Here is a 12,950-nt window from a genome sequence, read left to right as displayed (position 1 = left end):
GTATGCATTATTCATTAATTAATGAGAAGGGGGGAAAGAAAAAATACTGCCCTGAAATTATCCTTGGGTTGTAACAAAAGAGAGCTGGATTCTTTTATATATATCGTAATTGGCTACATAGTTTCATAGAGATAGATTTTTCAATAAGGAAAAAAAAACCTTTGGGGAAAGTGAGTTAAGCATTCCTGTTCCCCCATCTCTCTCTGGGTTTAGGACAGTTGGTTCTGGTACATGTGTCTCCAATCATATTTTAATTTAACTGATTTTTAATCTCCGTAGCCAATATCAATTTAGATCCTCATTGGCACTCAGGCATTCTATGAATAGCAAGTCAGACTGTTTTGGAAATAGTCATTTTAAGAGTCCAGAATCTTACCCAAACAGAACAACAATTCATTAAATTATTTTCTTCTTTTTCAAAAATGTTTATTAAAGTTTATCCTAATATAAAATTCAAATGGAAATAAAGCTAAAGGAACAGAGAATGAAAAAGAAGGTGAAGCAGTGTAGCTTAAAGGGGAAAGGAGAAAAAGCAGCGATTTCCAACTTTTTTCAGTATGATAAAATACAAAATACGTTTACAACTTCAGCTTTTTATTTTTACATATTTAGTGAAAATTAGCCATTTCTGTAACCACAAACGAATCCAATCAACAAATCCCAAAGTCAAAATTTTATATGTTTTTCCTGTTTTGAGCACAGATTCTAGACAAAACTGGATACATTCTTTTCTGGAATTAAAACAAGCACGAATAAAGTGAGATTTAAATAAGCATTGTTTTAGCATAGGTATGTATTGGTATTAATTACTAAATGTAGAATACATTTTTTGTATTTTTTATTTCATCCATCCATTAGGGCAGCAATCATAAACTTCTCCCAAAGACAAGGAAGAAATTATTACATGTTATAATTATGCAAGGATATACTATAAAGTCTGAAGCCCACCAAAAACTAACTGTCTGTTTTTTGTCTGTCTGTCTGTCTGTCTCTGTCTATCCATCTCCATCTCTCTATCCACCTCACTATCATCAATTATTAATTTATTATTTGTCTGTCTGTCCATCTATCCATCTAATCTATCATCTATCCCATTTTGTATAGCTGCCTATCTTATGCAGCATAACTTTGAGTGGCTCACAAGATTTGTTTTTTTTTTTTTTAGAAAGGCAGCTGATGCTGTGGTGAAGCGGTGCAGATGAGTGGTAGCTCCATGAAGTCTTGCCAATTTCTTCAAGCCCAGAGGCTTGAAGGGGCCAAAGGTCACCCCGTAGGGGTGATGAAGATAGAGGGGATGCTTCTGTGGTCACAAGGAGAGCACAGTCTCCTCATTTGATCTGAAGAAAGCCCCTTCAACCGGCAGAAGAGAAGACGGCCATTATGGCTGAACCGAAGCTGTGACAGCTGAAATGGAAGAGATGAAAGGAAAGATCTTGTAACAGTGTGCTCGGTCTGGGTAAGAACATTTGCAATGAAATTTTCCCTAAAACACCCCCCTTTGGAAAATGGGACTCAACGGAGGTAAATAGTGGCAATTAATATCTGGAGCTGCTGTCAGTTTTGGAAAAGAAAGAAAAGAAATTGTAGACAGAAGTAATCTTAAAGGTAAAGGAGAAACTGATTGGCTAGTTTTTAGCAACCTAAATTATTTCAAAATTCTGGATTATATTTTTATTACTATCTTGATTTGAAGGACTTTGGAAAATTATTGGAAAATATTTTTGGAGACATTTTATTTACAGCAAGCCCACCAAGCAGAGAGAAAAAAGTAGCAGTAACACCTACTGGCTGGGAAAGCAACTTAGAACTGAAGAAAGTCAAAGAAGTGAAAGGTGTTAGAACTTGGACAGATTAGCTGGAATACACAAAATAGCACCTACAAACTGATTATATTTGGTACTTAGAGACAGACTGTGAAAACATCCAACTTTCAGAACCTTGAGGATTATAAAGATGTTGGACAGTGTGAGAGTGTGAAACAGCTTGGAGTTTTGAAACAAAGTGGAAATTGTTAAGATACTATTTAATGGAGTAATAGTGTGAACTGCTCTAATACTGGCTATCTTGGTGTGATGAATAATTGGGATAGTGGGACTTTGATAGATTAGTAAGTAAACCATTAGATTTATTAAAATAAGGCAAAATGGTGCAGGAGGAAATAAGTGTATTAATCAAAGAAATACTATTGATGCTTCAAGGTATACAGGAAATGATCACAAGGAACCATAGGGAGATAAAATAATTGATACGTGATGTAGTTGTAAGACCAGAAATTTATGAGCAAGATGATAGTGAATAGGATCTGAGAACAATAGTCATAATTATTGTGTGTTTAAGATTTACTATCTATACTTAAAAGAGATTGCACCCAGACAGTACATTGTTATTGTGAACATAGAAATTTTATATACAACCCAAGAAAATTGTACAATAAATAATAATTTAAAAATTCTTGTTTTTTTTCTTTAAAAAAGGAATCCTAAGTTCTTAGATCCAACAAATTCTCAAATTTAGCAGAATTGCCAACATTTTGAACAGCATGGAATCAGAAAAGCTGAGCTTGGGTACCTTTTAAATAAACATTTTAAAGATAACAAATCATTTTAACCAGTGATTATATTTTTTATTGGCCAATAAATGTGCTTGCTACAGTTTGAATTGGACCTCGCAAACTTAACTCAAGTTTCCCTGCTTTGTAATGCTACCTTGTCCATTCAGCGTAATAGAAGTTCAACTACAGAATTGCCAACACTGTCGTCGTAGTAACATGAAACACAGCACTGCCTCCCAATAGCTTGTGAATATTTGGTCCATGGCCTACTTAACATTCAGTAGGAACTGACATTTTCTTCTAGAGAGAAAACATCCATTTCTGAAAGTGTTCCATATTTGTTTTTTAAAAAGACAAAAATAACCAAGGAGGAAATAGTTGGGAGAGAAAACTGAACTTCATCTGTGTTTCTCAGTGGGAATCTAATGGTAGGCCAAATGCACGGTCTGAAGAAGACAAAAATGTTGGAATATCTGAATTCCTTCACATAGGACAACCTACGTAGGGGTTCAAATTGGCCTTGAGGGAGAGTTTACAGGGTAGAGTGCTGGAGGGAGAGAAGGTTTATCTCAACTGCCAGCTTTCCAATTTAGCAGACAAAGGAGGTTTTGTAACATTCTATTCTGCCCTGGAGAGTCATGGATTTTTAATTAAAAGTAAATTCCTAAAAGCTTCCAGTTTCAAGTACATCATTCAATTTCTCTTTTGCAAAAAAAAATCAAACCATTTTCGATACAGTGTTCTCCTCCCAGATAGATATTTTAAGTGCCTTCTTTTTTTATTCCCCTGAAGGATTCTTTCTCAGTATCTAGTATCTGAACTTTGTAGGTAATGTCCCCCCCCCCCCCCAAGTATAAAATTTTACATAAGGCATAAACCAGAAAACATGTCAGGTCCCGTCCCATATATTTTCCCAGGGACGCTGGCATTTTCGTGGGAGGAAGTGGGGGGAGGAATGGAGTGATCTGTATATGAAGTTTATGTTTCTGTTTCCTGCATTACTGTGCTAATCTCTATATGAAATTTCTATTTCTTGCATTACTGTGCTAATCTCTATATGAAGTTTCTGTTTCCCTGCAATGATGTAGTATGGGAGGGTTTGGTTAGCATTGCTTTAAACAGCTGGTTTTAAGTGTGAAGCTTCAGTTCTTGCCTAGATCTCCGCCCCCCCCCCCCCGACATTAGGACTACTACTGATCTCCGCTCCTTCCGCAAAAAACTCAAGACCCACCTGTTCCAACTAGGCGGCCTGGCTTAACTACAGCTCTATCTTCTAATCCCCCTGGCAATTTTAAATTTTAGGGTATTTTAATGTTTTTTAACTTTATTATTATTGTATTATTTTTATGAATTGTAATGATTGATGTTGTGTTTTTATACCTCCTCCGTGCGATATGCGATGTGTGTTATGTATTTTTATTGTACGGCGCCCCGAGTCCCTCCGAGGAGAAGGAGCAGCTTATAAGTCTAATAAATAAACAAACAAATAAATAAATGTTATTGCAAACCTTTCAATAAAAGCTCCTTTTGGAACCACTGCAGTTTCAAGAGTCCTGCTTTCTTGAGAAGATTGGAGAGGCAAGACCTGGCATTAGGCAAGAACTGCAAACTGGTCAACCCAGAGAGGTAACAGCCCTACTGTGGGGACCGTGCACAACATGTCTGCCCAGGGCAGTGACCACAAAGAGGCTGAAGACTGGGGAAGAACCCCACCCCCCCAAAATCTCAATTGAGGCCCTCAATGCCTGGGTTGAGGAGAACATTGCCTCAAGCATCGCTACCAAGCTGAGGTGGCCCATCAGTGTTGGGAAGATGGAAAGCTGGTGTGGAAGAACCAAAGATGTCACCCTCACCTGTGGGAGCCAACAAGCCAGATGATGGAAGAATTTTATGACAATGATGAACTGGAAGGAGCCACAGCCCAACCATCTCCTGAGGGAAGCCATGAACCTCATGAGAAAGGCCTTCCATGGCTTGAGGATCCAGGATGCCCAGGCTTGTGCTGCAGGCCAGTTAGGAGTACAAAAGGGGACTAGCAATGAACAAAAGGGATCCCCAACCCCAGGAGCATTCGCTGAAACCACGGAGGCTACTGATGAACCCATTTCCACCATGGAAGGCAGGAGCATCTCAATGCAAAGCAAGGCTTGCAACTCGACGAGAGGAGGCTTCGAGCTTTTACCAGAGGCCAAACTACCTAAGGCAAAACTGTATGTTATGACTCCCCAGGAACTGAATGAATTGCAGCAATTCATAGACAAAAACCTCGAGCGTGGGTTCATCGAACCGGCAAGACCCAAGATGGCCGCCCCTGTCCTGTTCCAGTAGAAGCATGGCTTGCTACACTTATATGTGGTTTATAGGAATTTAAATGCTATTTGCAGGGAAAATCTTTATTCCTTACCCTTAATTAAGGACATGCTAGCCAATTTGGTGAAGGTGAGAATTTTTTCTAAACTACACTTGTGGGAGACTTATTACTGGATCAGGATCTGAGAAGGGGATGAATGGAAAACAGTGTTTACTTGTCTGCTAGGATGTTTTCAGTTCAAGGTTTTGCCATTCAGACTCCAAGGGGCTCCCGCTGTTTTCATGCAGCTAATTAATGAGGTGCTGCATGATCACTTGTATAAGGGAGTTTTGGTTTATCTTGATGATAGATTGATTTATATTGAAACTAAGACTCAACATGTTAATTGGTGCGGGAGGTTTTGAAGAAATTAAGGGCAGCTAAGTTGTTTGCCAAACTCTCCAAATGGGAGCTTCACCAAGATAAGTTAGATTACCCAGGGTACAGACTCTCTCATCAGGAGATGGAAATGGACCCCACAAAAGTCAGAGCAGTCCTAGAGTGGGAAACACCCCTTATTCGCAATCAATTGCAGAGCTTCCTGGGGTTTGCTAACTTTTATAGGCAGTTTATCCCCTCTTTTGCCCAAATAGCATTGCTGATTATAAATCTCTTAAAAACAAAGGGGGGTAGATAAACCAAAACTAGCCAACCATTGAATTGGACTATGGACTGCCAAGCAGCATTTGAAAAAAACTCTTCTTGGCTGAACCCGTATTAAAACATCCAGACCCAGAGAAACCATTTGTAATCAGGCTGATGCCAGCGATGTGGCAGTTGGTGCTATTTTACTCCAAGAGAATGAAATTACAACCCAATACATACACCTCTAGGAAGGTAACAGAAACTGGACAGAGATGGGCAATATGGGAAAAGGAGGGTTTTGCAGTGGGCACAGGTGGGCACTCCTAACCCGGAGACATTTTTTGGAAGGAAGTAAAATACATTTCCAAGTATGGACCAACCACATTGGAAGCACTCAAAACCCCACATAAAATGTCTCCAAAACACGTCTGATGGGCACAATACTTCCAATGCTTTAATTTCACTTTGAAGTATTTACCAGGAGGAAAAAACGTTTTGGCAGATGCCTTGTCCAGACTACCACAATACAACAGTATCAAGATGCTGCCCCATTTGCACTGCCACTAAACGCAGGCAGGGGGAAAATCCCGGTGTACTGCAGCCAGTGGTTGACCCTTCAGCACCATGGAGAAAGATCCCCATGGATTTCATTGTTGAATTGCCCGGGAGTTCTGGAAACAGTGTGATCTGGTTTGTCACAGATCTTTTCTCAACACAGGTTCATTTCATCCCATGCCCAAAAATCCCTAGGGCTAAAGCCTTGGCTAAACTGTTTTTGGTCCACATTTACCATTTGCATGGGGCCCCACAATGTATTATTTTGGACAGATGGGTCCAATTCACATCCAAGTTCTGGAAAGCTTTTTGAATCTACTTGGGACCAAATAGGGACTTAGTTCTAGTCATCATCCACAGACAAACAGGGCCACGGAACAAATGAACTCAGTTCTGGAACAGTACCTGCTCTGTTTTATTAATTACCAGCAGCACAACTGGACCAAACTAGTGCTTCTTGTAGAAGTAGTTTATAATAATGCAGGCCATGCTAGTACAGGCCACAGAGTGGCCACAGGACAAGAATTTAATGTTATGCCTTACCCTCACATGAACCAGATATACCCTCCTTGAAATAGTGGATCAGTCATTTGCAAACCATTTGGCCAGTGGTCCACAAAGCCTTGAATGAAGCCAAGGCTGCCTTTAAAGCACAAGCAGACAGGAAATGAACAGAACCTTATAAAATGGGGAAACAAAGTTTACCTTTCAACTAAGTTTCTAAAATCTTTGCAGCAGTCAAAAAAGTTGGGTCTTAAATATATTGGGCCTTTCCCCATAGTTCGTATTATTAACCTTGTCATGGTGGAATTACAATTCCCTAAGTCATTATGGTAAGTCCATCCCATTTTCCATTGTAGCTTACTGAAGCCTGAAGTCATCTCTGATCTTCATCCAGCTACTACCCCTGTTCCATCCTCTATTATGGTAGAGGGTAAACAACATTTTGAGGTTCAGGAGATTCTTGACTCTAGGAAATTCCATGGGACCACTCAGTGTCTGGTGGCTTGGGTTCACAAAGAAACATGTGCATGCCCCTAAATGAGTATGTATATTTCATCAATTGTATCCTGACAAACCTTGTTGATTTTATGTTTCCTTTGTCTCCCCTTCCCTCTTTTGTTTACTTTCAGTTGGGCTTCCCATTTTTCTAGGGGGCAGCATGTCAGGTCCCAGATATTTCTACAGGGATGCTAGCATTTTGGTGGGAGGAAGTGGGGGGGGAGGAATGGAGTAGTCTGTATATGAAGTTTCTGTTTCTGTTTCCTGTTTCTGTTTCCTGCATAACTGTGGTAATCTCTATATGAAGTTTCTTTTTCTTATATTAGTGTGGGACAGGTTTGGCTAGCATTGCTTTAAATAGCTGGTCTTAAGAGAGAAGCTTCAGTTCTTGCCTAGATCTCGTGTTATCACACACCTTCCAATAAAAGCTCCTTTTGGAACAACTGCAGTTTCAAGAGTCCTGCTTTCTTGGGAAAATTGGAGAGGCAAGACCTTACAGAACATTTGCACGTGAGTAAGACCTGAAGAATTCAGAATGATTGGCTCTCTAATGAGCAAGCCTTCATGATCACAAGCCCAAACAATTAAAAATAGGTAGAGTTTGCTATCTAGACTATAAGTAAAATTAAAAAATGAGCAAAGCTTCTTCTTCCTCCTCCTCTTCTTCCTCTTCCTCCTCCTAGCATATTCCCACAGGGAATATTCTGCTTTTTGGGGATTGATTTGGTAAATATACTTCCTAAATTCAAGGTAAATTCAAACATACCGTATTTTTCGGAGTATAAGATGCACCTTTTTCCCCTCCCAAAAAGAGTGTGAAAATCTGGGTGCATCTTATACACTGAATGCAGCACTTTTGGCCTCCCAAAACCCCACCCCCTTCATGTGCAGAGGGTTTGGGAGGCCTGCAAAGTGCTCCTGAGGGCTGGGGAGGGCAGAAACGAGTAAAAAATGGGTCTTTTTTGCTTGTTTTTGCCCCTCCCCCAGCCCCCAGGAGACATCTCCAGAACAGGAACAGCCACAGAACATTTCCAGTGAGGTCAAAACAGTTCAGAACAATCCCTCTTGAATTCTATAGGTTTTGAATTCAGAACATTTTATAACTTTGTAGTATAGTATAGCCTTTATTGTATACCGCAAAATTGCTGTAAACCTTTCTACCTCATGGCTTGTAATTCCTTGCTTAACCCTGGGCCAAAGTTGCTCTTTTGGACTTTCTTTGTTTTTCCTTGAAGATGTTTTGCTTCTCATCCAATACGTTTTTTTTTTCAGATCTTGGATGAGAAGCAAAACATCTTTAAGGAAAAACCAAGAAAGTCCAATTGCCTCTTGAAAAAGCACCTTTGGGACAACTATGACCTGGATTACTTGATAATCTCCATAGACATTTAACCATGGGCTGGTTTTGCCAAAAAATCTAAGCAAATTCTAGTTTTCAGGAAAACTCTCATAAAACACACATAACTATATGCAGCTGTCAATGGGGCCTATTTGCTGGTCACAGGGAGAGACCAACCACTGGAAGTTCAGAAGCAGGATCCTCTGTGGTAACTTTGTACAGTCATTCAATGATTAGTCTTAAATCAAGGACTACCTGTATTGGAGAAAGGTATTGATACCCTAATGGGAATTAGATACTGCTAATACTCTTATTTTAAGAGATTTGTTTGCTTAATGAATCTATTTCCGTTTCATTGCCTATGTAAATTGTCAGGTCTTGCAACACTTAATAGTTTATGTTGCACAGTTAAATATTGAGATAGCTTTCACCAGGAGTAAAAGTTGAGAAATCTGTCCAAAGATTTTTTTTTTAAATGAAAAAAAATTCAGATCTGGATATTAACAGGGAGAAAAAATGAGTCACCTCACTTAGTGCTGCATATTTATGAATAATCATTTCAGAGCTGAGGATAAAATGTGACCCAGGCACATGTTTCCATAGAAATGTTGCCCTCTCCACTGGATTGTCAGAATTATGTTGTGTGCGGCACAATGGTGTTTCTTCCAGTTACATTCTGAGCAATAGTCTTTAATATTTATTCAGTGCAATAACAACGTTTCAGGAGAAACACTAATGCATCTGTATTTCATTGAAGAATGGCTTTCTGTTGAGAGAGAACTTTAGCTGATGACTCCTTGATATATAGCGACATGCTCCTCAAACATACATTCATCAAGGTTTTTACCATTCACCTTTGGACATTCCTCAAATTCCCAATGCCACCTAATCTATTCAGCAAGTTTTCTTCAACCCCTCTTCCTTTAGGAAGAAAAATATTGCATCTGATAAATTCTGGAAGGTACAATTGCATGTACTTTGGTCGACATGCAATCTCCTAACATTGAATGATTTACATTACTGAAATCATCTCACTTTTTTGTAAACTGATTAGCGAAGAACCCAAACTATCAGATCCATAAGTACAGATTTCAGAAGAAACAACAGAAATATAGTGACTTGTATGAATATAACTCTTGTATCTATAGAGATTCTCAACCATCCAGGTGATGTTTGTGGCAAAGGTGCTTTTTCAAAAGGCAACTGGACTGTCTTTGTTTTTGCTTGAAGATGTTTCGCTTCTGATCCGAGCATCTTCTTCAGTTCTGACTCAGAATTGAAGCATCCATTCTTCTTATTCAAAATAGTCCCCTTCATTTTATGCTTTCAAATATAGTGCTTTGTTCCATCAACAAAGATTACAAAGCAACTTACAACAAACATCCACATTTAACAATTGAAAACATGCTTTCAATTCAGTGCATAACGCGAACCTTGTTCCCAGGCACAGCTTAGTATGATGGTAAAACTAATGAATTTCAGGCTGCAACTGGTTATTTAGAAGAAGCCAATTTTCTCCCATTTCAGACAATGTGCATTTTTTTGACTTAGCCTTTCCAAAACTTTTTTACTGACTGAGAGAGCATCCATAGCAGGAAGCAAGATTGAACTAAAATGGTAACACGACTGACCATAGGAGTCGGTTCTTTTGAGGAAAGATAGAAGAAAAAGAATTTAAAATCAGAAGCAAAAAAAAGAGAGTGGGCTTCAGCAGAGAGCCTAAAGCAAGGAAGAGGCAAAGAAGGTTCAGGAATGGACCAGCCAAACAGCCGGAGGACGGCAGAAGCAATCGACAACAAAGAAGAGGATAACAACTGAGATTCAAAGTGATGAGTTGTGGATGGGGGTGGGGAGAAAACTAAGCTATCCCACTGGTTCCTTAATTAAAATTCAGCTCCACGTTTATTTTGCAATACTTTTTTTTTTTTGCCAGAGCTGCCAGAGACAAGAAGAAGACATTAATTATTGGCATGTTTATTTCTCTGCTTTGAGCTCTGATTTTCTTTGCTTTGAACTCTATAAACCTTTAAACAATGATTTGCATAATGTGGTTTCTTTGCAGCTGTAACAAGTCGAGTGACCTGATAAAACTGACTGGTAAAATCAATGTTTTCTACTGATAATGTGTTTCTAAGTGGAGAATGTAACTATGATGTCTGGACCTAATTTTCCTTTATATATTTTATTCTTTGACATATTTTCTTTTGTATATATAAAAATTACAACTATTTTAAGAAGATGAATAAAAACAGAGTACAAGCTAATATAAAGTAAGAAAAATGAAAAAAAATGAAAGGGAAAGCCAAAAGTGCAAGACAGGAAAAAGAAGTAAAAAAAAAAAACCAGAAAAGCTTCCAATCTTTTTTACAGAAGTTATAAGCATCCTTAGAAATTTACCTTTAACTCCCTTTATATTTAGTGTTAGACTTATTTGACATTTGGGTCCTTTCCCCCCTTTTTTTGTAAATACATTTGTTGCTGTTAGTGTTGGATGTATGTTTTTCTGTTTTTCATTTTGTATTTTCCTCTTGTTGATAAAATAAAATAAATATTGAAAAGGGGGTAGGAGAATCCATCAGTTTTTTTAAAAAAAAATCTTTTCATCACCCAGCTGGGGTGGATTCTGTATGTTTAACATTAGATTTATTTGACACATTTTTCAATGCCACTGTAATTTTGGATGAACTGTTGTAGAGTGGTACGGTGGCCTCACAATCAGGAGGCTGTGAGTTTGATCCTAGGTACAGGCAGACATTTCTCTCTCTGGGCACACTGAGAATTTATTTGCTAAACAAAACTCTGCATTGGCAACAAGAAGGGCATCCGGCCATTAAAACACTCTGTTAGCTCCATCCACTTGCCCAGACTCTACCCTGTAAGGGATTATGAGGTCATTAAAAGATGGTGATGATTAAATGAACTGTTGTAAGTTGAGGACTACCTGTAGTACCTAAACCTTCTCCATCTGTCCCTCATCACAGTCCATATTAGCTTTCTTGAGTATCTTAACAAAGTACCTCTTTTCTTTGCTGACAGTAGCACCAGGGAAACACCTGGGCTCTTTCAAAACCTCCACATCCTTTCCTAAATTGACACTTCTTGAAACTTGAACCACCAACCAGAAGGTGGCTTCTCTTTTTAGATACCTTACTCACTACACATGGCTGATTTGCAACGCCAGATTCAGACCTTCTCTTACCCAGGACGTCTTCCTGATGGCCCACAATCCCCTGTTCGGCTGAGTCACCATTGTCATCACAAACAGCTGAACCTGCCACCGTAGTATCCCTATGGGGATACTATGAGGAGACACCAAAAGTTTCATGTTTATGGTCCACAGCTCTAGCACTGCCAGATCCAATCATTGTCCACACTGTCCTTCTCCTGCAGGGTCTTTGAGGAAGACAGAGGCTGATAGCAGTGCAGCTCAATAGAATAATTAGTTGGCCAACTAATTTCAGCCTGAATAGCAAAAACTAAAGACTCTAGACAAGCAATCTGTTCGTGTAAACTAGCAATCTGCTTACAAATAAGACAGTATCCAAATTTAAAAAGAGAACCACGAAAAACAGCTGCAAAACAAGGTGCACTAGTTGCACTAAACTAAACCAGACATTCTAAAATAAGATAGCAATAATGCAAGTACTTACTTGCTATTTTCAAATTACTGACTACCCTCTTTCTCAGATGAACACTTCTGTTCAGAATGTCATATTCTCTTGCAGTCTTCCTTCTTTAGATTTTTAGTTGTATGATTCACACACTGTTAGGTGCAGAGGCCACTAGTGTGATGCACTGGACATTCTCCCAATTTTCTTCAGCTTAGGTGTTGAGCCCCTCCTCCCAGCAAGCTCTGGTGCTATACAAATACAATGCAAATGCAACCAATGGCTCAGTTTCCAGGTAACTAGCTTGATCCAATGGAAAAAATCCCAGTTCTCTTCAGCTTTTGTGTTGAGCCCAGCAACCTCTGGTGCTGTGCAAGTGCAACCAATGACTTGTATTAGTCATAAAATGCAACCACAGAATGCATACACCTTCCACAAATGATGGCATCCATTTAGAAATCATTTCTATATTTCTATTGAATTTTTTAATTTATTATGTTGACTTTGCTGTTCTGTCTTCCTTCTTTTTCTGGATTAATTCTGATTTTTTTCCCACCTGCCTTGGGAGTGGGGAAGATAAAATGACTGACTATTCTAATGGAAACAAATCCGCCTGCAACAATTGTAATTCAGATACTGCTCTTCCTAAAGTGACTTTTCTCTTCCGTTTATTTCCATCTAATCAAAATTGATCATTAAGCAGATGATAAGCCATATATTCTAATTATGTTCACATAACAATTCTTCCCCAGATGCATATAAAAGGATGATTTTCCAATCTATTAAGGAAGGAAAGGTGAACTACACAGAGACCAGATACAAAGCTCAGCCATGTAATTTGAAGTATAAAGAGAAGAGGAAATATCCAGAAAGTCACCACCCAGCTATAGAGGGTGGCAGCTGGTAAAAGATTATAAAGGCAATTTTCATGAGATTTACTGTAAGCCGGTAAAGTCTAAA

This window comes from Natrix helvetica (genome assembly GCF_964273705.1).
Source record: "Natrix helvetica genome assembly, chromosome: 5".
In the NCBI taxonomy this organism is placed as follows: Eukaryota; Metazoa; Chordata; class Lepidosauria; order Squamata; family Natricidae; genus Natrix; species Natrix helvetica.
Note: the sequence above shows the minus strand (reverse complement) of the source record.